We start from the raw sequence: 24,579 nt of genomic DNA, 5'->3' as shown, positions 1-24,579 counted from the left end.
TCAGCGAATAAACAATTATTTTGTTATTATCAAAATAAGAACATATTTTGAGTAATCGCGACTAGTCGCACTCGATTCAGCGACCAAAAACACACCACAGAAGACCTTAAAACTATCAATTTCTTTACAGAACTTTTAATAATGCCTGAAAAGTAACTAATTTTACCATCATTTTTTAATGACAATTAAACGGGTAATATTTGGGCTTCCAGACCACTTCCATTGGATTCAGCGACCCAAAAAACCTATAATACCACCATCAAATCATGGCGAGCTAGAATTTTCCACGGGACCCCTTGTGTCGAGACTAGACTATTCGTACTGCTTATGCTCTACAGTAGAGTGGACCATTGGCTGCCAAGTGTCTAGCGATAATCCAAAACAGTCGCAAATTCGTAAAATATACATAGTTAGCAATTGAAACATAGCTACTTGAAAAGGTGTAATAACCTTTAGATTACATATTTAATTTATTAAAAATTAAAATTAAAGCGACATGCGACATGTCGACGTTAAACGAATTTACTTCAAGAGAGTATTTTGAACCCTACTCGAATGAACGACTAGGTACATATACGTCCTATGAGAGGTACCACCCAACTGAAGTATAGTCTGGGCTGATTATCGGAGAATAGGTCATTTTTGGGAAAAGTTATTTACCAGCAATTTTATTGCTGGAATCGAATCTTATGATTGTGTATATAAAAGTCCGCAGATAGTGTGCTACTTTTTTTATAAACAAAATGGCTCCCGAAAATCGTGTTTTTTTCAATTTTTGCTTTATAACTCCAAAGATTTTAACTTTACACCAAAAACACTCAAATAAAAATTCAGCGCAATTAAATTCTGCATAGAGACGTGTTTTTTCCGATTTACTTCGACGAAAACTTTCCCCGGAAAAAGCGGGGTTTTCCAGCAAAATCTTTAATTTTCAACTAAACTTTTAGATAAGTAATTGTTAATCAATAATTAAATAACTTAGTAACGTAAAAGCTCTTTTTGTATAGATTATAATTCCAGAAGCCGATGGACATTGAATGAACAGTTTAGCAACAATTGAATTGTTAATTAAAAATTTACGGACGCTATAATAACGACAATAATTATGATACACAAGAATAACTATGATTTTTTCATAAAAAGGCACTATACCTATCTAATGTACTTTACAGAATTGAAATTGGACTATTTAGACGGCCTCAGGAATATTGTAAAATTATAAAGAATTTTTTGGCTTATAACCAAATAGAATATCTCGGGAAATATTAAACTAAATTAAATTATATAAACGGTATTCGAAAAACAGCGGTAGGACGCTTCTTCTAAAAGAAAAAACGTTTAATTATGATGAGCAGTTCCTGAGATACAACCGGTCAAAATTGACTGAAATTTACGGCAAAGATATAAACAATAGGATCATAATTTTTAAAGCATCACCTTTTTATTTTTATCCTCTTTCTCCACAGCAATTTTCATATCCTTAAAATACTCCTAACATATATTATTATAATAAAAACTATCGATAATACGTGTGAAAATTGCCAAAAATAGCAAAATTCCAATCAAAAATTAGGTTGGAGAAAATGTAACCCTCAAAGTTCAAAATCGGTATACGTTAAAAAAATGCATTTTCTCGGCTTCCCATGGAGCAATTTCCTTCATTCTTTTCTTGTTTCCAAGTAACTCGAGTAGATCCATCGAACTAACGCGTTATTAAATGTCAAACTTGCTTTTGTTTTGTTATAATAAATTAATTTATTAAGTATAACACAAAATTTTAATTTGTTTAAATAAAAATTGTTTAAATAATTATACAGCTTTCAAATAAGAATATTTATGTTTTTAACTTTAAAAGGTACACTTGTAGTAAGTTTATCTAAAACTGGAAAAAATATGTAGTTTTCTGTTCTTATAAATAAATTAATCTATTATAACAAAACAAAAGCAAGTTTGACATTTAATAATACGTTAGTTCGATGGCTCTTCTCGAGTTATTAGGGAACAAAAAAAGAATGAAGGAAATTGCTCCATGGAAAGCAGAGAAAATGCATTTTTTTAACGTATACCGATTTTGAACTTTGAGGGTTACATTTTCTCCAACCTAATTTTTGATTGGAATTTTGCTATTTTTGGCAATTTTCACACGTATTATCGATAGTTTTTATTATAATAATATATGTTATGAGTATTTTAAAGATATGAAAATTAGTGTGGAGAAAGAGGACAAAAATAAAAAGGTGATGGTTTAAAAATTATGATCCTATTGTTTATATCTTTGCCGGTCAACTTTGACCGGTTGTATCTCAGGAAAAACTCGTCATAATTAAACGTTTTTCCTTTAAAAAAAGCGTACTGTCGCTGTTTTTCAAATACCATTTTCACAATTTAATTTAGTTTAATATTTCCCGAGATATTCTATTTGTTTATAAGCCAAAAAATTGTTTATAATTTTAAAATATTCCTGAGGCCGCTTAGATAGTCCAATTTCAATTCGGTAAAGTACATTAGATAGTTACAATATCTTTTTATGAAAAATCCTAGTTATTCTTATCGATCATAATTATTATCGTTATTATAGCGACCGTAAATTTTTAATTAACAATTCAATTGTTGCTAACTGTTCATTCAATTTCCATCGGCTTCTGGAATTATAATCTATACGAAAAGAGCTTTTATATTACCAAGATATTTAATTATTGATTAACAATTACTTATCTAAAATGTTAGTTGAAAATTAAAGATTTTGTTGGAAAAACCCGCTTTTTCCGGGGAAAGTTTTCGAAGTGAATCGGGAAAAACACGTCTCTATGCAGAATTTAATTGCGGTGAATTTTTATTTGAGTGTTTTTGGTGTAAAGTTAAAATCTTTGGAGTTATAGAGCAAAAATTGAAAAAAACACGATTTTCGGGCGCCATTTTGTTTATAAAAAAAGTAGCACACTATTTGCGGACTTTGCATACCTATATTATTAATACATACAATAATAAGATTCGATTCCAGCAATAAAATTGCTGGTAAATAACTTTTCCTTGTATTTTGCTAATTAGCCCAGAGTAGTAAAAAATGCAATGTGGAGTCCATTTCATTGCACTAGGTACATAAAATATACGTCCTATGAGAGGTACCACCCAACTGAAGTAAAAAATGCAATGTGGAGTCCATTTCTGATTAGAAAACATGCAAAATTTAAGTATGGACCTCCTTTTTTTTATCGTTTTTGGGTCTACAGATGATACGATGAGCAATATGATTGAGCTATCATAATTTTATATGACTTGAAATTGTAAAAAACATGTTACAAATAAGTGTGTTATTTACAGTCTGTTATATAATGAACTACCTTGATCCTCTTTAATTGCATCGTTATCTGATATTTCTCCTTATTTACAAGTGTTGAGGAAACACTGTCAATCATAAAAAATAAACTTGATACGTTCTGTTTGAGTACCTTTTTATTCAATAATATTTTTTTGCTGATATAGGCAATATAAAGGTTTTAATTTGTTTTTAGTTATTGTCATCTAAACAATCCGTCTCAATCTGTCTCAATCCAGCTCAGCTCACTAAATACGCTTCTTAGTAAGGGATACAGGATATTGGATGTTTTTTTTCTTTGCTGAATCGGGATTGTCCTTGGGAGTTGGCTGTATACCATTTAGTTAAAAACCTTCAACATCGAAGTAAAAAAAACTTCTGTTGTAATTGGTATAAGTATTTACAAATGGATTAAAATATCATATCCAAAGCTCCTCACCATAATCTCACATGAGATTTTAAAATCCGTGTGATGTACCTTTGTCTTGTTACAATCCCGTCAATAACCACCAATTTCGCGCGTCCATCTGCTATTATAGCCCAGTCGGTATAGCATTTGACCTTGCATTACGAGCTGCCCCAAATTTTATTTTTCTAATCTTTAGGGGGGGTCAATAGTAGTATAAATTTAAAATCTCGACTGAATTTGACCGTTCCGTTACCCGCGATCTTGATTTTAAACGAGAACCGTTTTTGCTCAATATCTCCGCCATTTTCAACTTTTCGACAAAAAATATAAAGACTGAAATTGTTGAAAATGCGATTTTCTATAATTTTGTTTAATATAATTTTTTTCGTGCGGTCCATATTTTCCGAGTTATGGGAAAAAATATGGGAAAAAAATTCCCCTCTTGGAGGTGAAAAAATATTCGTCCAAAGTAAGTCCGGAAATGGATAAACTGACTAATTTTAAGTAACTTTTGTTCTATAGAGTTTGTTCACTAAGTCAATACTTTTCAAGTTATTTGCCATTGAATATGTTCATTTTTTCAACAAAATAACCACGCTTTTAGACGGTTTGTCGCAAATAACTCAAACAGTAATATAAGTATTTTGACGAAAAACATTCTTAGCAAAAATATAGCCTGTAAAAAATTTAAACAAATGGTGTATATATCACGTCTGTATACCTAGTAGAAGCAGAGTTATAGCTAATGAAAAATAGGTTCATATTCGTCAAATTCCAAATGAAATACTTGATTACGTGAAATAACCAAAAACGAAGCACAGTTCGGGGAAAACTCATTATAAATTATTTAAATTGTTTAAAAAAAGCTTCATTTTTGTTTTATAAAAAAAAATTATAGAATCAAAAGTAAACAAGTTACGCTCAAAATAAAGTTAGTCCCTTTTTTTGGTAATAAAATCTAGAAAATCACCCCTAATTAGTATCTCAAATGAACTTAATCGTTACGACTTCACAAGTTTCTTGACTCGTGTATGTATTGTTTATATGATCGGTAAGTTTCATCGGTTCAAAGTCCTTATTTTTGAAAGGGCTGTAGTTAAAAGGGGTTGAACGAGTCACTGATCACGAATGTATGCAAATTTAGAAACATCAAATCTTAATAAATTTTTGTCTAACAGAAAAACAAAAAAATACATGATATTCAGAAAAGCAATGCTGACTTTTTTTGTATTTCGAGATTTTGGTATCATAAATAACTATTAAGTTATTTTGAAAAATAGCAAATTTTTCAAAATTAAAATTTTTAAAAATATTACTTTAAAACCAAATTTTTTCAAAAATAAGCACTTTGAATCGATGAAACTTACAAATCATATAAACACAACATAAGTAAAATAATTTGTGGAGCGGTAACGATTAATTGCATTTAAGTTGCTAATTAGGGGGTGGTCTTCCCGATTTTTTTTTGCCAAAACAAAAAGGACCAACTTTATTTTGAGCGTAACTTGCTTAAATTTACTGCTAGTAACTTTTTATAAAAACAAAAATAAAGCTTTTTTAAAAATCTTTAAAAAAGTTATAATAAGTTTTCCCCAAAAAGTGCTTAATTTTTTGGATCTTTCACTTCGAAATCTTCTATTTGAAATTTGGTGAATATGGATCTATTTTTCATTGGCTATAACTCTGGTTCTACGAGGTTCAGAGACCTAGCGCGTACACCATTTTTTTTACTTTTTTACAGGCTATATTTTTGCTAAGAACGATTTTTTCGACAAAATACTTACTTTTTGAGTTATTTGCGAAAAACCGTCTAAAAATGTGGTTATTTTGTTGAAAAATGAACATATTCACTCGCAAATAACTCTCGAAGTGTTGACTTGGCGAAAAAGCTCTATAGAACAAAAGTTACTTAAAATTATTCAGTTTACCCATTTCCGGACTTATTTTGGACATATATGTTTTCGCCCCCAAGAGGGGGTGAAAGTCACCCCCAGGGCAAATGCACACATCGGCACAATATCACTTTTTTTCTTTGACATGTAAGCTATGCGTATGCCAAATTTCATGTCAATCCAAGCGGTTCTTTAAAATTTAGAGCAAAAACCGTGAAAGAATGCACTACTACCCAAATCATAAAACTGCCACCAGCGAAAGAAAGCATGGGACAGATATGTGCTAGTTGTGCAGCTCTTGTTGACTCTCGCCAAACACGAATTCTCCACCTATCACTATTTAAAGTGATTCTAGTGTCGTCTGTAAAAAGCAAAAAAAATTCTAAAACTGTTGAGGGGCTTGTATGTTTTCTTGAGCCCAGTGGAAGCGGTGCAAAACATGTCTATGTTGTAGCTGAGGAACTCACTCTTATTATTCGACGACTCCTCAAATATGAGGCTAACATTTTTTTCTGCCTAAAGTCTCTTTAGAGGGTTGGTGCTGATATAGAAGAATCTGATATATCTATTATGTATTCTGTTGTTCATTGGTAACTCGGGGTCTACCAGAGCGGGGCTCTATTCTGTATCGAATTTGTCTCCAGAAACAGCTTCCATATCCGTGAGACATAACTCTGAGGCTGTGGTCTCCAATACATGCCGTAGGTTGAGTACAGAGTTTTTTTTTGCATACACGTTAGTGATTCAGCCAGTCACAAGATACATATTATAGCCCTAACTAACCTAAATAATCCTAACTACCCTAAGCGAATATTCGAAATAAAAATCAATAATTATGACTATGACAAAAGGAACATTAACTGGGATACACACTTCTCGTCCAGGGACCCATCAGGACATTTTCATACAACAACACAAGACTAGGCCACGGATAAGTAAGGTAAATTTACAAAAGGTTAGACATAGGGGTCAAACACTAACTAAACCCTAAGGTACTATTATAATATAATTTTACAATTTGTGAGAAAGTCAGTAAGTAACCTAAATATTTCTTCCAATCCGAAAGTTATCAAATACTGTATATTAAGAGAAGATTGCAATCCCAGCGTTAAAAAACTATTATATAATTTATTTGATTCTTGTATATTTTAATGCATCCAAAAAATAAGTGGTCTAGGTCACCTTTCACTCCACAATGTTCACAATTTTCGGATTCAATTATTTTCAACTTATATAAATGTAAAGGATAACATCCATGACCAAATTTCATTCTGGTTATCGTCGTGATGTATTTCCTTGGCACATCAAGTTCTTTGTGCCAATATTCTTTGGGGAGAACTGGTTGACTACTGTTGAATCTATTGGGGTTTGTAAAACAGTATTCCTTCCATGCATAGTTCCATCTATTAAGGACTTTATTTTTAGACATCCTAAGAACTTCTGGAGCGCATATATCATAATTAGCTTCCGTTCCTACGAAAATGCTCTCCTTTGCCAAAAAATCAACAGTCTCATTATCTTTAATCCCAACGTATGCTTTCACCCAAATGAATTTTATGTATCTTCCAACACTTCTTAAACTGAAAAGGTTTTTTCTGATTAAAGTTATGAAAGTGTTGCTTTGTGTTTTTGATATATCAATTTTTTTAATCGCTTCTAATACCGACAGCGAATCTAAAAAAATTAAAACACTTTTAAAATTGGATTCGGTAAACAGAAGTAAAGCTTCATAAATCGCAACAGCTTCAGCGCAAAAGATTGAAAAAAATTCCGGCAGTTGGAATTATTTTTTGATACCTTCTTTTGGTGCATAGTAAGCTCCTCCAGTACCTTTCTCATTTTTAGATGCGTCAGTAAAAACCACTAAGGCTTCATCATTGTCAGAAAGTAAGCTATTGATCTTAATACAATTGACTAAAGGGTGATCACTGTAGCAAGGTTCTACTACTTTAATCTCCATAAAAAAGGAATCAAAATCTTCGAGAACCGTAATGTTATCCAAATACTGTATATTGTATACTGTATATTGTTGTTAATGAAGTTATTGTTTTGGAATGCCTCACATAACGGCGGTAAATTCTTTTTTTTGACAAAATCTGTTAGTTAGGGTGAATTCATTTAATTTTCGAATATCAGAAAACAGGGCATGATTCTGATTCTTGGTTTTTATTAAGAATTTGTCAGTCAAATAAATTCTTCTATACTGTGGTGGTAATTCAATAGCTTCCGCAAACAACGCTTCAACCGGAGTGGATCTCATGGCTCCTAAACATACTCGAAGGCAGCAATTGATGGTTACGTTTATTTTCTTTAACAAATTGTTGCTGGTAGATCCATATAATATGCTGGCATAGTCTATGATCGATCTTATATAAGATCTAAAGAACAATAAACTTGTCTTTACGTCTGCTTGTCCCCACCATACTTTAACTGTAGATTTTAAAAAAATTAGACCCTTTTGACATCTTTCCAGCATGTAATCAATATGAAGTTTCCACGTTAATTTTCTGTCCAGTATCACCCCCAGATATTTTACACTTTGTTTGTATGGAAATGTATACGTATATACCGATATACTCTCTAATCTTGGTAGATTATAAGATTGGCAGATTTGGCCTTATAAATATTGAGATGGCAGATTTGTTCGCTGACAGCTCAAATCCGTTATCTAAAAACCATTCTCTTAATCGAGAGGAAATATTTTCTAATGCGTTGGTTATTTGCTCATACTTATTGACTTCCCAATAGAAGCAGAAATCATCAGCATATTGAATCACTTTAAAAGGCATATTTTCGGTTGATATGTTGTGTATATCAGCAGTGTACATATTGAATAAAATGGGGCTGAGAACTGACCCTTGAGGTATACCTTTTCCGTTTTTTCTAGGTCCTATGATGGAATTATTCTGATTCCGTATATATATGTCTCTGCACGAGTAGAAGTTGATTATGGTGCTGACAAGTACAGCCGGTATTTTGAAAATATTTAGCATTTTATTTTTCAATATTATGTCTAAACATACTGCGTCGTAGGCTCCTTCTGCATCCAAAAAGAGTGCTGGCAAATAGTTATTTCTAGAAAAGTTGGATTGAATATCAACTACGAGGGCGGTTAAGGCATCTAGAGTCCCATACCCGTTCTTGTACGCAAACTGATTTATAGGTAATTTGTATTGTTTTGTAGCCACCACTCCAGTCGATGTTTTATCATTCTTTCAAGGCTCTTAAGAACACAAGATAACAAAGAAATCGGCCTATAAGATCCTGGGAGATTAGCATCTTTACCTGTTTTTAGTATGGGTACGACTACTATCTTCTGAAAAGCATTTACTTGGGCGCCTCAGAGTATATCGTTAAAAATGTTTAACAATGACAATTTTGCGATTATTGGCAGATGATAAAGCATAGAATACGTAATACAGCCATAACCAGGAGCAGTGTTTGTCCTATTGCTTAAGACGAACTTTAACTCATCTAATGAAAAAGGTCTAGTAAGAAAGTGGTCTTCAAAAATCCCATTGTTCTCTGTATTTTCTGATTCTTTCACATAAGGAGGGGCCACTTTATCGTAAAATCCATCTATAAAATTTTCATCAAAAGGCGGAGTGCTCTTGATGTTATTTCTTTGCATTTTCCTAGCTTGCTTCCAAAGTGTAGCAGATGATGTATTTTTATTCAGAGAGGAGCACCATTTTATCCAACTTTCTTTCGCTTTTTGTTTTAAAAGTTTTTTAGATCGAGCCATAATTTCTTGATATTTTACATAATTCGTAACAGTTGATTCAAGCTTATATTTTTTCAATGCTTCTTTTCTCTCAGATACAATTTTATCACATTGTTGATCCCACCAGGGCGGGGGTGCACGAGCTCTTGGTTTAAATGGTTTGTATAAAGGTATGGATATTTCTGCTGCTGAGTTTATACAAGTTTCGAGAAAACTATACTCTTCGTTTGTACTATTAAAGGTAAGTGAATTGCTAAAACATTTTTCAATTACTTCATTATATAACGGCCAATTTGCCTTTTTAAGATTCCATTTACTCCTAGGAGAGATAACTTCATTTGACCCATGTGAGAAAGTTAAGGTCATGTTGATAACAAAGTGGTTTGAACCTAAAGTATCTGACAGAACAGACCAAGAAATTTTGTTAGCTATTGAATCGGAGCTAAGAGATATGTCTATCATTGAATCTAAACAACCGGATCTAGTAAGATAGGTGGGTTGACCATTATTTAGGATAACAAGATCCAGATTACTAAAAATATTGACAAGTTGCTGCCCAATACTACTATTTTTTGGAGATCCCCATGCAGAATGGTGAGCATTGAAATCTTCTCCAATGATGAACTCAGCGCTAAATTGACTAAAAACATTTTTCCAATCCTTGGGACTAATTCTAACATCCGGAGATCTATATAACGAATATAAAGACAAGACAAGACTTTTTTATTATACTTAATTTTGGATCCACAGACTAATAGATCTTGGTTAAAATTATTAATCAAATTAATTTCCTCATAAGGAATAGAATTTTTGATCAATATAGCACAACCAGCAAATCCATCAAATCTATCTTTCCTTATAATATTATAACTATTAAAAACATACTGTTTATTTATTTTAAACCATGTCTCGCTTATCAGCGCTATATCTATATCATAAGTGGATAAAAAGGCTACAAAACTGTTTTTATTCGCTACAAGAGATCTGGCATTCCATTGACAAATATTCAAAGTTTTATTTTTCGGAGTGAAGGTTACCTGTTGACGTACTCTCCAGTACTATGATAACTTGGACTATGAGAATTCTGTGGTAGAGGTTTACTAGGACCGAACTGAAAGGGAATCATAGGTTTAGGGTTTGGAGCAGTTACAGGTGATATTTTTCTTTTCTTTGTGCTGGAAGTATTGCTATAATGGGGAGTTGGTCGAGATCCGTGTAAAAAGTTTTTAGTCTGAGAAAAACCTGTTACTCCAGTATTTTGACTATGATTGGAAAGTGGTGGAAAGTTAATATTAGTGGAGTACAGAGTCACGCCTTGGGTCGCGTATGTATGCTTAATACAATAAATATGGGCACGCGAGCTTTCACCAACACGACTCTACCTTATCGACAGAGTCTACGAGAAGTGTACGGTAAATTGAAGCTGTAATTACAAAAAAAGGAATATGTATGTCTTTGTACTCACTTTATAACGCTCATAAAATTACGGGATCTGGATTTCAATGGATATTTTTTTTATAATTCTCGTATCAAAGTTACGCGTGAAGTTAGTCGTATTGATGACAGTTGGGGAAACGTCCGAGACCCAATAAATAATAGTTGCGGTCTGTTATTATTGTACTACAAACGTAGCATCAAACTGCTGAACACAGCTCACAGGTGGTGACTCACAGCTCACACGCTCACCAATAAACGCCGTACGCTGTCTACACTGTCACGCTGCTGTAGGTTGCGTATGTATGCTTTATATAATACATATAATGGATACGGTCTCTATTGAATGTCGAACGCAGTATCTATCTGCTATGAGCGACTTAAAATGTTGGAAGCAGTGTCTTTAGTTATTTTCGAGCATTGCAACGTACTGCTGGTACAGGTTTTAAGTGAGTAAATGAATTCGTTTTTCTCGAATCCTGAGAAAACTACATACTAAGTATTATTGAAAAATTTAAACGCCGAATGAAATATTACAATATTACCGAGGACAGAAAGTCCCTGAAAACTTCTATAATGTTGATTTTAATAAGTTACATGGGTGAAAATAAAAGAGAAAATTTAGTTTGATTTTTAATTGCAAATATTTCATTCAAAAGAAACTTTTTGTTTATTCTAAGGAACTTTTGACCCTCGGTAATAATGTAATCTTTCATTGTGCTTTTAAATTTTTCAAAAATATTTATTAGTTTCCTCAGTGTTTGAAAAAAAATGAAAGCATTTAAATAGCATTGGTCCAAGATTTTGCGCCTACCCCCTTGACATATCGAAATGAGTAAAACGAGTAGTAAAAGAGGACAAGACGAGTTGCTTATCAATAAATCGGAATGTTGTTGCCGGCGATCGACAAACGCTGTACCCAACCTACGCCATTTATATTGGTAACCACAGCTGACTCTGGACGCGACCTACGGTGTTTATTGATCATGGCCTATATTTTGTATTGACTACTAGACCAGGAAGGATCTGTTTTTAGGTGGATGTGAGAGGTGGCATTCGGATTTTTGCGGATAAAGTTAGGTGATAACTTCGTTAATAATAATTGACTTATGCTCCTTCTCAAATATGCCCGGAACATTAATAGAAAAAAATAAAATTTCAAAAAATTTCGTTTTTTTTCTACTTTCTTTACTTATAACTTTAAAACGATTCATTTTGGAACAAAGTCGTATAAAAATAAAACAAAGATAATTAAATTTTCTATCAGATACGATTGGTTAAAAATGTCTTAATTTAACACCCTTGCTGCAAAATAGCAATAAATATAAAATAAGGGGGCAAAACAAGCCTGTCATTATTCAATGTTTTTCCATCACTTAGGTGACACTTGGAACCTTCCTAATTCGCTTAGAAAATTTTTGTAATGTGCTAAAACTGTCCACCAAATTTCATTAAAATTGACTTACTTACTAGATTTTGCATAATAATTTTGCAATCTAAACTTTTAAAAATTAAAATTTTTTAAAATCTTGCACAATAAAAACTAGAACATACAAAGATTTGTCAATTTTTTTACATATAAAGAAGCACTCCACTTATCTAATGCACTTTACAGAATTGAAACCGGATTATTTAAGCAGCTTCCGCAATGTTTTAAAGTTATAAACAATTTTTTGGCTTATAAACAAATTAGTGCTGTGTCCAGGAGGGGGTGCTACGGACTCCTTTATTTAGATGGACTTACCCAAGTTTTTTTTTGTATTTTGACCCGTAGAACACGAATTTTAACAGTTGATCCGGATGTCGATAAGATTGTTATAAACAAAGAACTTGAGGAATTACATAACATCGATTTTTCGCAAAATAAAACATTTTTTTGTATTTCGTGGGTAATTCTAAGCAAAAAATGTTCTTACAAGTTTTTTTCGTAGGATGCATAGTTTTCGAGATAAACGCGGTGGAACATTCAAAAAATCGAAAAATTGCAATTTTTGAACGAGAATAACTTTTGATTAAAAAATAAAATAGCAATTCTGCTGACAGCATTTGAAAGTTTAAGTCAAATTAACTGGTTTTAATTATTTGCATTGCTAAAAATTAATTTTTTTATTATTAAACAAAGCTCTTTGTTTATAAGCCAAAAAATTGTTTATAATTTTAAAACATTGCTGAGGCCCCTTAAATAATCCGATTTTAATTCTGTAAAGTGTATTAGATAGCTAGAGCACCTCTTTATATGTAAAAAAATTACCCAACTTCTAAATGGTCTACTTTTTGTTCAGAAAGATTTTAAAAAATTTGAACTTTTTTAAAAACATTTATATTGCAAATTTGGTAGACCATTTAAGTAAGTTATAAGAATTTTCTAAGCGAATTACTAAGGTTCTAAGTGCCACCAAAGTGGTTAAGAAACATTGAATAATAACAGGTTTATTTTGCCCCCTTATTTTGTATTTATTGCTATATTGCAGAAAAGGTAATACCTTAAGACATTTTTGACCAGTCGTATATCATACAAAATTCAATTATCTTTATTTTATTTCTGTACGACTTTGTTCCAAAACGAACCGTTTTAAAGTTATAAGCAAAGAAGCAGAAAAAAATCGATGTTTTTTGAAATTTTTAAATATTTTAATTTTTTTATTAATGTTCCGGTTCCGGGCATATTTGAGAAGGAGCATAAGTCAATTATTATTACTGAAGGTGTCACCTAACTTTATCTGCAAAAATCCGAATGCCCCCTCTCACATCCAAAAATACACGTTTTTTTACAGATTAGTCCTGGTCTATACGTGAAGTTGCCGGTGACTGACAAAGGCTGTATGCATCTGCCAGACAAGCGTCTGGCTTGACGCGCGCTGTACGTAACCTACGGCATTTATTGGAAACCACAGCCTGAGAACTACCCATTCTTTCAACTAAATATGTGAATGACCTTCTTCAACTAAAGCGATAATTATTTCACTGTCCAACTCAGAAATTTAATTATTATAGGAAGGCGGGGCGAAATGGGGTAGCGGAGCGGAATGAAGATTGGTATTTTTAAGTATCAATGACGTGCTGCAGACTAGCAGTGATAAGTAAAAGTACATCAGTGTAGTGTGACTGAAGACCGGTAGGCATGTTTGTCTAGTTCTCTTGACGTTAACAACGTGAATCTATCGTTGCGTGATTTTTCGCTTAAAATGTGTAACTGTTTGTGATTTTATGACCAAAGTAAGTTGCACACGCTTGTTTTTTTACAACGTTAGTTGGTAATACTTGTAGAGTATTTATTTAGCTTTCGTTTAGTCTAGGCAAACGTTTTCTTACCAATCGTTTTCGAGTGACCATAGCTTGATGAAATAAATCATGTGCTTGGGGCGGAATGGGGAAGTACCCCGTGCCGCCCCACACTATATTTATTAAACAGGAACTCTATATTTAACTATTTTTCTTCTATTTCAGATGGTTCTAGTATACAAAAGGAAGACGAATAGACAGCCATGGTCTACTAAAAGTATGAATAATGCTGCCGAAGCGGTTATTTCTGGTCAAGTAGGTTATTTGAAGGCTCCAAAGCAATTTAATGTTCTCCAAAGTACCTGGAGATATCCTGCAGTGAAAAGGAAAGATCCGCAGTACCATATTGACAAAACAGCAGGGAAATTTTAAGCTGTTTTTACCGAAAGGCAAAAATATGAGCTCATGAGCTATTTGAAAATTATGGAGCTATCGATTATTTGGTCTAACGATGATAGATTTGCGTACCTTAGCTTATCAGTTAGCTGTAAGAAATGGACTAGCCCGCATATTTACGAGTGAAGTCGCCGGCCAAGATTGGGTCAATGGATTTTTAAAGAGAAATCCTACTTTATCACTTCAGGAACCTGAGTCAACATCTGGTGCCAGAGTTATGGGCTTTAAATAAAGTGCCAGTGATGAACTTAGCTTAACATAACTTAACATACAATGACTTTTCAACGGTACTTAATAATTGGACTTAACAATTACAATTATTAAGTTGCCCCAGAACGGGGCAATTGACATTGTTTAATATTTTAGTAACAAACTTACTGTTCTTGTTCTTATAAAAAAATATTATTGTAATATAATGTCAACAACATTACAATGAGTTTATATAATAATATGCAGCTTAAATAATTAATCCTAACTTATTTTTAAAAATCAATTTCAACTTAGTACCCCATTCCGAGCCGCCTTCCCCTACGATTCATTGTAAATCACGTTTCCAAAAATTTTACCAGAATGAATTTTTCAAATGTTTAAATCTTGGCAAAACCAGGTCAATTAGGTAATTGAGTATAAATAAAAGTATAAAATGAGTAGGTGTATAATAGTGTATATAGAATAAAAAACCAAAAAGAGTGTATTTTATAACAAATAGGCAAATTAAATATGTGATAAAGATGTGTACATATTTATAAATGTGTAAAAATCATGAATTCGATGGGTGATGCATACCTTTTGAAACTATTAGGTATGTGTATAATATTCTATGTCCGTCAACAGACACAAAATGCTGGATGATGATGATCATTTTATATTGCATTTTATAGCTAATCTAATGAATTTTTACGTCAACAACCACTGTAACGTCGGTGGGCTATATTTTATACATTTATACTGCCAAAATTTTAATTCATCTAAAAAACTCGAAATATCTACGTAAAAATTAATTATTTTTAAAAGTGAACAGCGCAGACAAAAATGTAGAGAACGTGTCTTTCTGAATTTGACTAGATTGGAAAGATACCTAAGTTATAAAACTACATAAATCAAATATAGGCCAGTTAATGACCTTTTTGTTGTGTACTTTTCCTCGTGACGACGCATTTGCTTGAAAATTTGAATTCAGGTTCTTCTTGCCATCTACTTCACCTTTGGACTAAAGCTCAGGAATGCTTTTACTTGGTGTGGAAGCCACCCCTTTTCGAGGGTGAAAAAACATACATTCAAAATAGGTCCGTACATGGATAAACTGACTAATTCTAAGTAAATTTCGTTCTATCAAGTTTTTTCATTAAGTCAATATGTTTCGAGTTATTTGAGGGTGGAAATATTCATTTTTCAACAAAAAAAAAAAAAACGTTTCTAGAAGGTTTATCGCGAATAACTTAAAAATTAAGTATTTTACCGAAAAAAATATTCTTAGCAAAAATGTAGCTTGTAAACAAAACAAAAAAAATTATGTGTGTATGTCTGTAGACTGTAGACCCAGTAGAAGCAGAGTTGTAACATGAAAAGTAGGTTCTTATTAATTTGTTAAATTACAAATCGAATATTTCAACGTGAAATTACAAAAAAGGAATAATTTTCTGGAAAAACTTATCAAAACTTTTTTAAAGTGTTTAAAAAAGCTTTTTTGTTGTTTATAAAAATTTCTAGCATAAAAAAAATTGGTTTTAAAGTAAAAAAATTTTGAATTTTGAAAATATTAGTGACACGAAAAATCTCGAAGAGTAAAAAAATATAGTTGAAAGACTGATAAGTTTGTACACACTTAAATGACTGAAGGAAGTGAAAAAACAGTATATCAACGTGTGTAAATAATTTATTTCTTTAGCTGAGCGCTTTCGACATAAACGTCATCATCCGAGCTAATGGTCAAATAGTAAAAAGTACCACTACTTGAGGCATATGCGTGAGCATCTTGAAAATGTGAATCTGCATTACAATGTGCAGTCATGTATGCTTTTGTCTTATTTGTCTACCGTGCAACCCCAAACAGGAAAAACAGAAAAAACGGCCACATGGTGGACAAATAAAATAAAAGCATTGCACGTGCACATTGTAATGCAGATTCACATTTTCAAGATGCTCACGCATGTGGCTCAAAGTAGTGGTACTTTTTACTAATTGACCATTAGCTCGGATAATGACATTTATGTCGAAAGCCCTCAGCTAAAGGAATAAATTATTTTTACACACTTTGATATACTATTTTTTACTTCCTTCCAAAGAATAGAGGTTTTGTCGTTCTAAATATTTTAATTTTTTTTTGTTTTTTTGTAGATAAAAACCGGTAAGATATGGCTGCTCAAAATTTTCATGCACTCGTGATTAGTGACTCGTTCAAGCCCCTTCAACTTCAACCCTTTCAAAAATAAGCATGTTGAACAGGTGAAACTTACAGATCAAATAAAAAATATATAAGTAAAGTAAATTGCAAAGCGGTAACAATTAATTTCATTTGAGATGCTAATTATGGGGTGATTTTCACGATTATTTTTACCAAAAAAGGAACCAAATTTATTTTGAGCGTAGCTTGGCTTAGTTTAATGCTAGAGATATAAAAAAAAGTAATATAAAGCTTTTTTTAAATAACTTGAAAAATATTTTGATGAGTTTTCGTCGTAAAATGCTTGGTTTTATTTTTTTTGGTTATTTTACGTTAAAATATTCGATTTGGAATTTGACAAATAGGAACCTACTTTTAATGAGCTTCAACTCTGCTTTTACTGGGTCTACAGACTTCATACAGACATATTTTTTGTTTGAGTTTTTTGCGAAAAACTGTCTAAAAATTTTTTGTTAAAAAAAAACCTTTTCACTCGCAAATAACTCAAAAATATTAACTTAGTGAAACAACTCTACACACGAAAGTTGCTTAGAATTAGTCCGTTATTCATTTCCCGACTTATTCTGAACGTATATTTTTTCACCCCCGAGAAGGGGTAGTTAGTAGTTACCCCAGTAAAAGAAACCAACGGAACAAGATCAAAAGTGAAGTGGCTAATTTTTTAGGACCGCAAGCACGACGTCTAGGACGTTCGCGAGCGTACTTTCTCTCTCTGGATAATACAGTATGCGGCAAAATAAACAGTACTGAAATGAATAAGTATTGAAATGTTTATGATTATTTATATATCTATAATACATGATATAGCCTTGCAAACATCATTCACGATGATGAAAATTCCCGATAAAACATATGTTAAAGATGTGCTCTGGCCAGTGGCGGATCTACGGGGAGGGATGATGAGGAAATTTCCACCCTAACAATTCAAGAAAAAAAAAATTGTTCAAACAAAAATATATTAGCCCACATGAAACCGAAACCACAGAAAGACAAATTCAACCCAATAAACACGCTAGTTAGGACCATTAAGGGAACTTAATACCTATAAGTTATTCTTTATGTCTTATGTAATCTGAGTTTATCTTTTTTATGTTTTTTGGTTGGTTTTTCATTGGAAGTTCCCCAGTAAACCAAATTTCCCCTCCCAAGGCAAATTTCTGGATCCTCCACTGCCTCTGGCACGAAAAAATCTTTAATTCTAGTCCTCAATTCCGAAATGGCAACGGTGACCCCTTCAGCATTCCCCATAAGTACGCAGCTGGTGGTGTTAGTTCTGGTGAGCGGCAGCTTCAAAAATGATCGCATAGTATTTGAAGAGACTCCCTGGCAGTGTGATGACAAGTTATCCCGTCCTGCTGAAACCATTGTTGATTTTAAGCTTGGACGAGTTTCGTGACTTTTTCCGTACCGCCGAAAATAGTACTCCAGTATAAAACATTTTTCTGCAAAACTGAGAACCATCCTGGAGTATCTACATTAACATGATATTGGCAAACGTTATAACAACGTTCAGTAACCACTCAATACGATTCGGCACATGGCACATACAAATTTGAGGCATACGAATTTCAGTACTGTTTATTTTGCCGCATACCGTAATTAAAAGTGAACTTTAGAAAGCTGGTTCAAAAGATGCTTTTTGTTTTGGTTTAAAACAATGAAGAGAAGCGCATAAAGGTTGCACATACTTAGAGGAGAGTGAGCAATTAAAATTGTCTGTTAAGCGAAAAACATTTAATAACAAACAAAGAATTTAACAACAGAAGCGATTAATCGATTGAGAGACTGTTTATTGTCCACATTACAGGGTGAAAAATTAGCGAGAGAGAGAGTTTATTTACTGCACAAACGTTCATTTAAACCGGCTTATTTCAAGGGTGCACGCTAACACACAAAGCACAAAGCACCATCTCTACGCGAGAGAAAACTGCACCGAGAGGTTGAAAGGGCGAACTGTCCCATTTCGTTTGCGGGCTGAAGCAACTCTGCTGTCTAAATCACTGTACTTTATTGGAAATAACGTTGGCTCGTTAAGACACTAAAATGCCACTTGACAAAAAAGAGTTCACACGTGTTTTTACCCTTGCGAGCTGCGAATATGTAAAATGAGAACCATGTGCTCGTTATCTTTGTGCCTAATGTGAGCTCCACACTCTCGCCGAAGTCGATCGAGGTTCAACAAGTACGAGAGTGTAGACGGCCACCTTGTGCAACTTTGCCTCGCTTCGTTCTACTTCCGTTCTCTGTCGGTCTGTCGCGTCCGAGTCAAAGGGATCTTTGTCGGTATCGCACCGCTTGAATGTGTTCCTCGCGAAGTAGAACGAGTGTGTAGAGAGGTACTTCGGACTTCGGTCAACTTTGGCGAAGTAACTTCGCCGAGAGTGTGGAGCCCGCTTAACATAACTTTCTAAAGTTCTTAAATCTTATTAGCAAATGGCACAGATTGTCCCACAAGATTTAAAATGATATTTTTACAAAAATGCGAACTAATTAAACTAACTTAAATGTTGTTTTCACAACAAGGAACTTATATCCAGATTTTCATGTAACTCGGTGGTGACTAAGAAACTTACACGGTATCACCGTATTTCACCTTCATTTACTGGCCTAAGATTGAAGAGATAAGTTCTGAAACTACATAAATCAAACACCATTTCATGCAATACTAATTACTTTGGCAAACATTTATTACCGCGCATCCAACTGTCTGACACGTGTTTTTTCTATCAATTAATTAGCAAGAATACAACTGCCGTGCATTTCGTATTTTAAATACATCTTGGCAAGTTAACAATAAACTTTTTTAGGAGAAGTTGCTGCTAAATTACTAATGTTTACCGCAAGTAAAAATCTATATTTATCTTTGGTAATTATTGATTTAATACTTTCCAAAATATTCTCTATGATGAACAAGATTACTAAGTTTCGAGACATAGTCTATTTCAGCGTTATCCATGTATAACATCCTTAACGGAATACTTATATGGCAAAATCATAGTGCATAATAATCAAACAGTACTATGTCCCTCTCTTCTTAATTGTCCCTCATTTCTGACACTATCCTTTCATGATATTCTAAGCATTCGGCGCAGTCACCTTATTTCAAAAACTTTAAGTTTGTTCATGGATCCGGCCTTTAACGTTCATGCTTCCATTCAGTACTTACAAAAGATCAAAGCCAAACCTAACACTTTAGCATAGCAAAGAGCAAACGCCTGAGCCTAGTACCTATATATTTAGTTAGCTTCCGTGGTCAAATACCCAGGAAAACATTTCACAGCTCGCTCCCACACTAAATTTCTTAGAAAACAGTTAATGAACGGTGTAAATATACTTTTCTACATAGGCGGGCTCATATTCAGAATAATAAAATACATCGATGAAAACATTTATTAGTCCATTAAAATGTTACATTTAGGGTTGCATTTCTGAAAGCAGTCAATTTTATTTTTTTAATGTGTAGGGGCGTTCAGTAGAAGCTTAAGTTCAAGTTTTTGGGGTCGCCACCCTTGTCCCCCTGGCCGCCTTCTTGGAAAAAGGGGTACAAAGGGCATTCGCGCTGTATCTCCTAAACTAGTAACCATACAGCACATTTGATTATATAGGGTGTCCCAAAAGTAGTGGAACGGTCGAATATTTCGCGAACTAAATATCAGATCGAAAAACTGAAAAATACGTATTCAATTATTTTCAAAAATCTATCCAATGACACTAAACACCAACCCCCCACTGCACCCCCTGGAGATGGGGTGGGGGGTAACTTTAAAATCTTAAATGGAAACCCCTAGTTTTTCTTGCAGATTTGGATTCGTTACGTAAAAGTAAGAAACTTTTATTCAAGACATTTTTTCGAACTGTCGATAGATGGCGCTATAATTGGGAAAAACGATTTATCCTGATACCATAGGTAAATTATAGAAACGGTCTAATATCTCGAGAAATACACTTCCAAATGAGAAACCAAAAAACAGGTTTTTAATATTTTTCGAAAACCTATCGATAAACACCAAACATGACCCTCCAACCAACCCCCTGGAGGTGGGGTGGGGGGTAACTTTAAAATCTTAAATAGCATCCCTCACTTTTTACTGCAGATTCGAATTCGTCATGAAAAACTAAGCAACATTTATTAAAAACATTTTTTTAAAATGCTAATAGATGGCGCTAATAAATCGTATTTTCCCAATTAAAGCGCCATCTATCAACAATTCTAAAAAATGTTTCAAATAAATGTTGCTTAGTTTTTCATGACGAATACGAATCTGTAATAAAAAGTGGGGTTGCTATTTAATATTTTAAAGCTACCCCCACCCCACCTCCAGGGGGTGGTTTGGAGGGTCATGTTTGGTGTTTATCGATAGGTTTTCGAAAAATATTAAAAACCTGTTTTTTAGTTTCTCATTTGGAAGTGTATTTCTCGAGATATTAGACCGTTTCTATAATTTACCTATGGTATCAGGATAAATCGTTTTTCCCAATTATAGCGCCATCTATCGACAGTTCGAAAAAATGTCTTGAATAAAAGTTGCTTACTTTTACGTAACGAATCCAAATCTGCAAGAAAAACTAGGGGCTTCCATTTAAGATTTTAAAGTTACCCCCCACCCCATCTCCAGGGGGTGTAGTGGGGGGTTGGTGTTTAGTGTCATTGGATAGATTTTTGAAAATAATTGAATACGTATTTTTCAGTTTTTCGATCCGATGTTTAGTTCGCGAAATATTCGACCGTTCCACTACTTTTGGGACACCTTGTATATATAAAATGTAGCAAATTTAATTTTCTACAATTTTATAACTATTGCTTTTTATCGTCAAGTGACTCACAAAAAAGTTATATAAACAAAAATAAGAAAAAATTTTGTAAGAAGTTTCCTTTTGGAGGTTATAACTTTTTTTCCGTTCATTTTACAATAAAATATCATAGCGATTTTATAGAGAATTTTTTAACGAACCATTTTCACTATAAAGTTGTTTATTTTTATTTATTTATCTAGGTTTCACAGCGCTCCAAACTTGACCAGATTCTCGAATTCTCATAGGAATACAGTAAAAACAAAACCTTGGGCTTACTTTTCTATCCATATATTTATTTATTATGATTTTAACATTTCTATGCTATTATTAAGCTATTTTTGACCTTTTTCCGGCCACCTATGAGGTAGAGTCTGGAGGCGCGTTTTTTGTGTGGGATCCCCAATAGGCCTAATCCACGAACAATTTCTAGACAAAATAATATTATTTATTATTATATGTTGAAAAAGATATATCATAGTTATTAGTTTTTCATTTTTTTCGATGGTCCAGGCTGCGAGTCAAGGTCTGAACCAGTATCCGAGGTGAATTTTTGTGTTATAATGAAAGTTAGAGTTGGTGTCATTGTCGGTAATTTATCTACCAATTCATTTTCTTCAATACCTAATTAATGTTAATATGTCCACGATGTTGCTGCAACTTTCACCACCACAATAGAGGTACACTGCTGGACATTTGAGGTCAGCTTTTCGGCAACCACATGCACTTCCAGTTTCCATTGCATCTGCTAAATATGAATTTCATAAGATCGGGGTACCTACTGGAGGCTTGGAAGTTTGGATTGGTATCCAAAATTTTCCATGCTTTTTCCAGCCCCAAATTTTCTGGATCACAATGTTTACCGAGCCATGACTGAATCTGGTGATACACTCGGAGTCTGTGGAAACGGGCTGCATCTTGTGTTGGAGGAAGTGAGGAGAGATTAAATGCAATTTTTGTCACTGTTTTAGCAAATCGTTTGTATCTCAGGGTTTTCTGATTATTTATTTATTTATTTCCGTCATATAAAGAGATGAAAAACGTTCGTCGACAACAGTGAGTAAAGATGGCTCGACTTTTCCCGCTGACAAATAATTTTCCCTAGAGGTTTCTTACAAATAAAATAACCACCACTCATGATGCGCTCTTACAATAAACACAAAAGGCTTATCTAATCCCAAAAATATAAATTTTACCCACAAGACCCTCAACAGTATTATCTATAAAACTCAAAATACTTTTCACAATTTTTAATACGACTGCACGTGGCCAAATAGGTAGCACAACTGTAAGAATAAGTTAAGTAGAGGGGGCCGACTGCTGTGCCACCTAGGATAATTTATAATAATAAAAGTAATAGCAGGCAGATATTCAGTCCGGTACGGAAGAAAAATGACGTAACTGCAAATTTTGTCAATGCATGTTTATTGCGCAATTAACTTCTAAAATACTATGTAAAGATGATAAAAAAATATCGAACTGTAAAAATGTGCTGAGCCACTATAGGGTAGTTGCGTCGTTACTGAAATACGCGCTATGTTCGACCTTGTTTCAGATGCATAATGACGCAACATACTGTGACGCAACTGTAGATAGGGTTGAAAATGGGGCGATTAAATTAAGATGAAATTAAGTGAAATTCGAACCAATATCGATGAAAATAAAAGCCATTGTTGTCAAAAAACATACCGATGCTCCTGGACTCTTCATTTAGTCCCTATTTCAAATTTTTAAAAATCGGTTTTTCTCTTCTGAAGAATTTTGCATTTTGCGGTTGCGTCATTCTTCTTCTGGACCGGCGAATTTGTCCTCAAACAACTTCTTGTGCCTTTTCTATATTACATATTTATATGCTTAGGGTTCTATGTCTTATAGTGGGGAAAAAGGTCAAAAATAGATTAATAATAGCATAGGAATGTTAAAATCATAATAAATTGTATGAATCAAAAAATACTAAGATAAAAAAGTAAGCCTAACGTTTTATTTTTATTGTATCCCTATGAGATACATAAATATATAGAATTAAACACCTTTATAGTGGAAATTGTTCGCTGAAAAACCCTCTACAAAATTTCTAAAATGTTATTTTATTGTAAAATCAACTAAAAAAAAGTTATAACCATCAAAAGGAAACTTGTTAAAAAATTTTTACTTATTTTTGTTTATATTTTTTTTGTTGGTCACTTGACGATAAAAAGTAATAAAAAGAAAATTGTAGAAAATTTAATTTGCTGCATTTTATGTTGTATTAGATTTTCCGTAGGGTTGGTAGTTTACGAGATATAGCGCGAAATCCCTTTGCACCCCTTTTCCAATATGGCGGCCTGAGGACAAGGGTGCCGACCCCAAAAACTTGAACTTAAGCTTCTACTGATCCCTCCTACACATTAAAAAATAAAATTGACTCCTCTAACAAATACAAGGTAAGGCCAAAAAATTTAACATTTAAATGGACTATTAAAAAAATCTGGAACACACGCGATATATCAGAATTAACCAAAATCAAAATATTTAACAACTGTATTAAGATTATATTATTTTATGATGCAGAATCTTGGAGACAGGAAGAAACAACTATTTGTAAATAAATCGTTGAGAAAATTCCTAAAAATATACTGGGCTGATAAAATAACAAACACAAAACTATGTAGAAAAACAAAACAAGAGAAACTAACGTCACTTAAAAGAAGGAAATAAAAATGAATTGAACATACACTAAGGAAAGACCAAGACAATATAACCAGATCAGACACTCAAATATCAACCACACTGAAGAAAAAGAAGAAAAAGGCAGGATAATAGCCAGGGAAGAACTGTAACAAGATATGAAAATATTGGACTGAGATGAAGAAGGGCCAAAAAGAGAGCGAGAAATAGGGAAGAATGGAATAGACTTATAGAGAAAATTTCCGAAGGAATAAAATAGAAGAA

At 33.2% G+C, this 24,579-nt stretch overlaps 1 protein-coding gene across 1 annotated transcript in view; it reads right to left on the bottom strand.

Moving 5' to 3' along the window:
- Nucleotides 1–24,579, bottom strand: part of LOC114325666 (calcium-binding protein E63-1) — a 101,321-nt gene that overhangs the window by 45,348 nt on the left and 31,394 nt on the right. The gene's annotated exons all lie outside the window — the stretch shown is intronic.

This window comes from Diabrotica virgifera, chromosome 4 (assembly GCF_917563875.1).
Source record: "Diabrotica virgifera virgifera chromosome 4, PGI_DIABVI_V3a".
Taxonomy (NCBI): domain Eukaryota; kingdom Metazoa; phylum Arthropoda; class Insecta; order Coleoptera; family Chrysomelidae; genus Diabrotica; species Diabrotica virgifera.
This window is presented reverse-complemented; position numbering and strand designations above follow the sequence as displayed.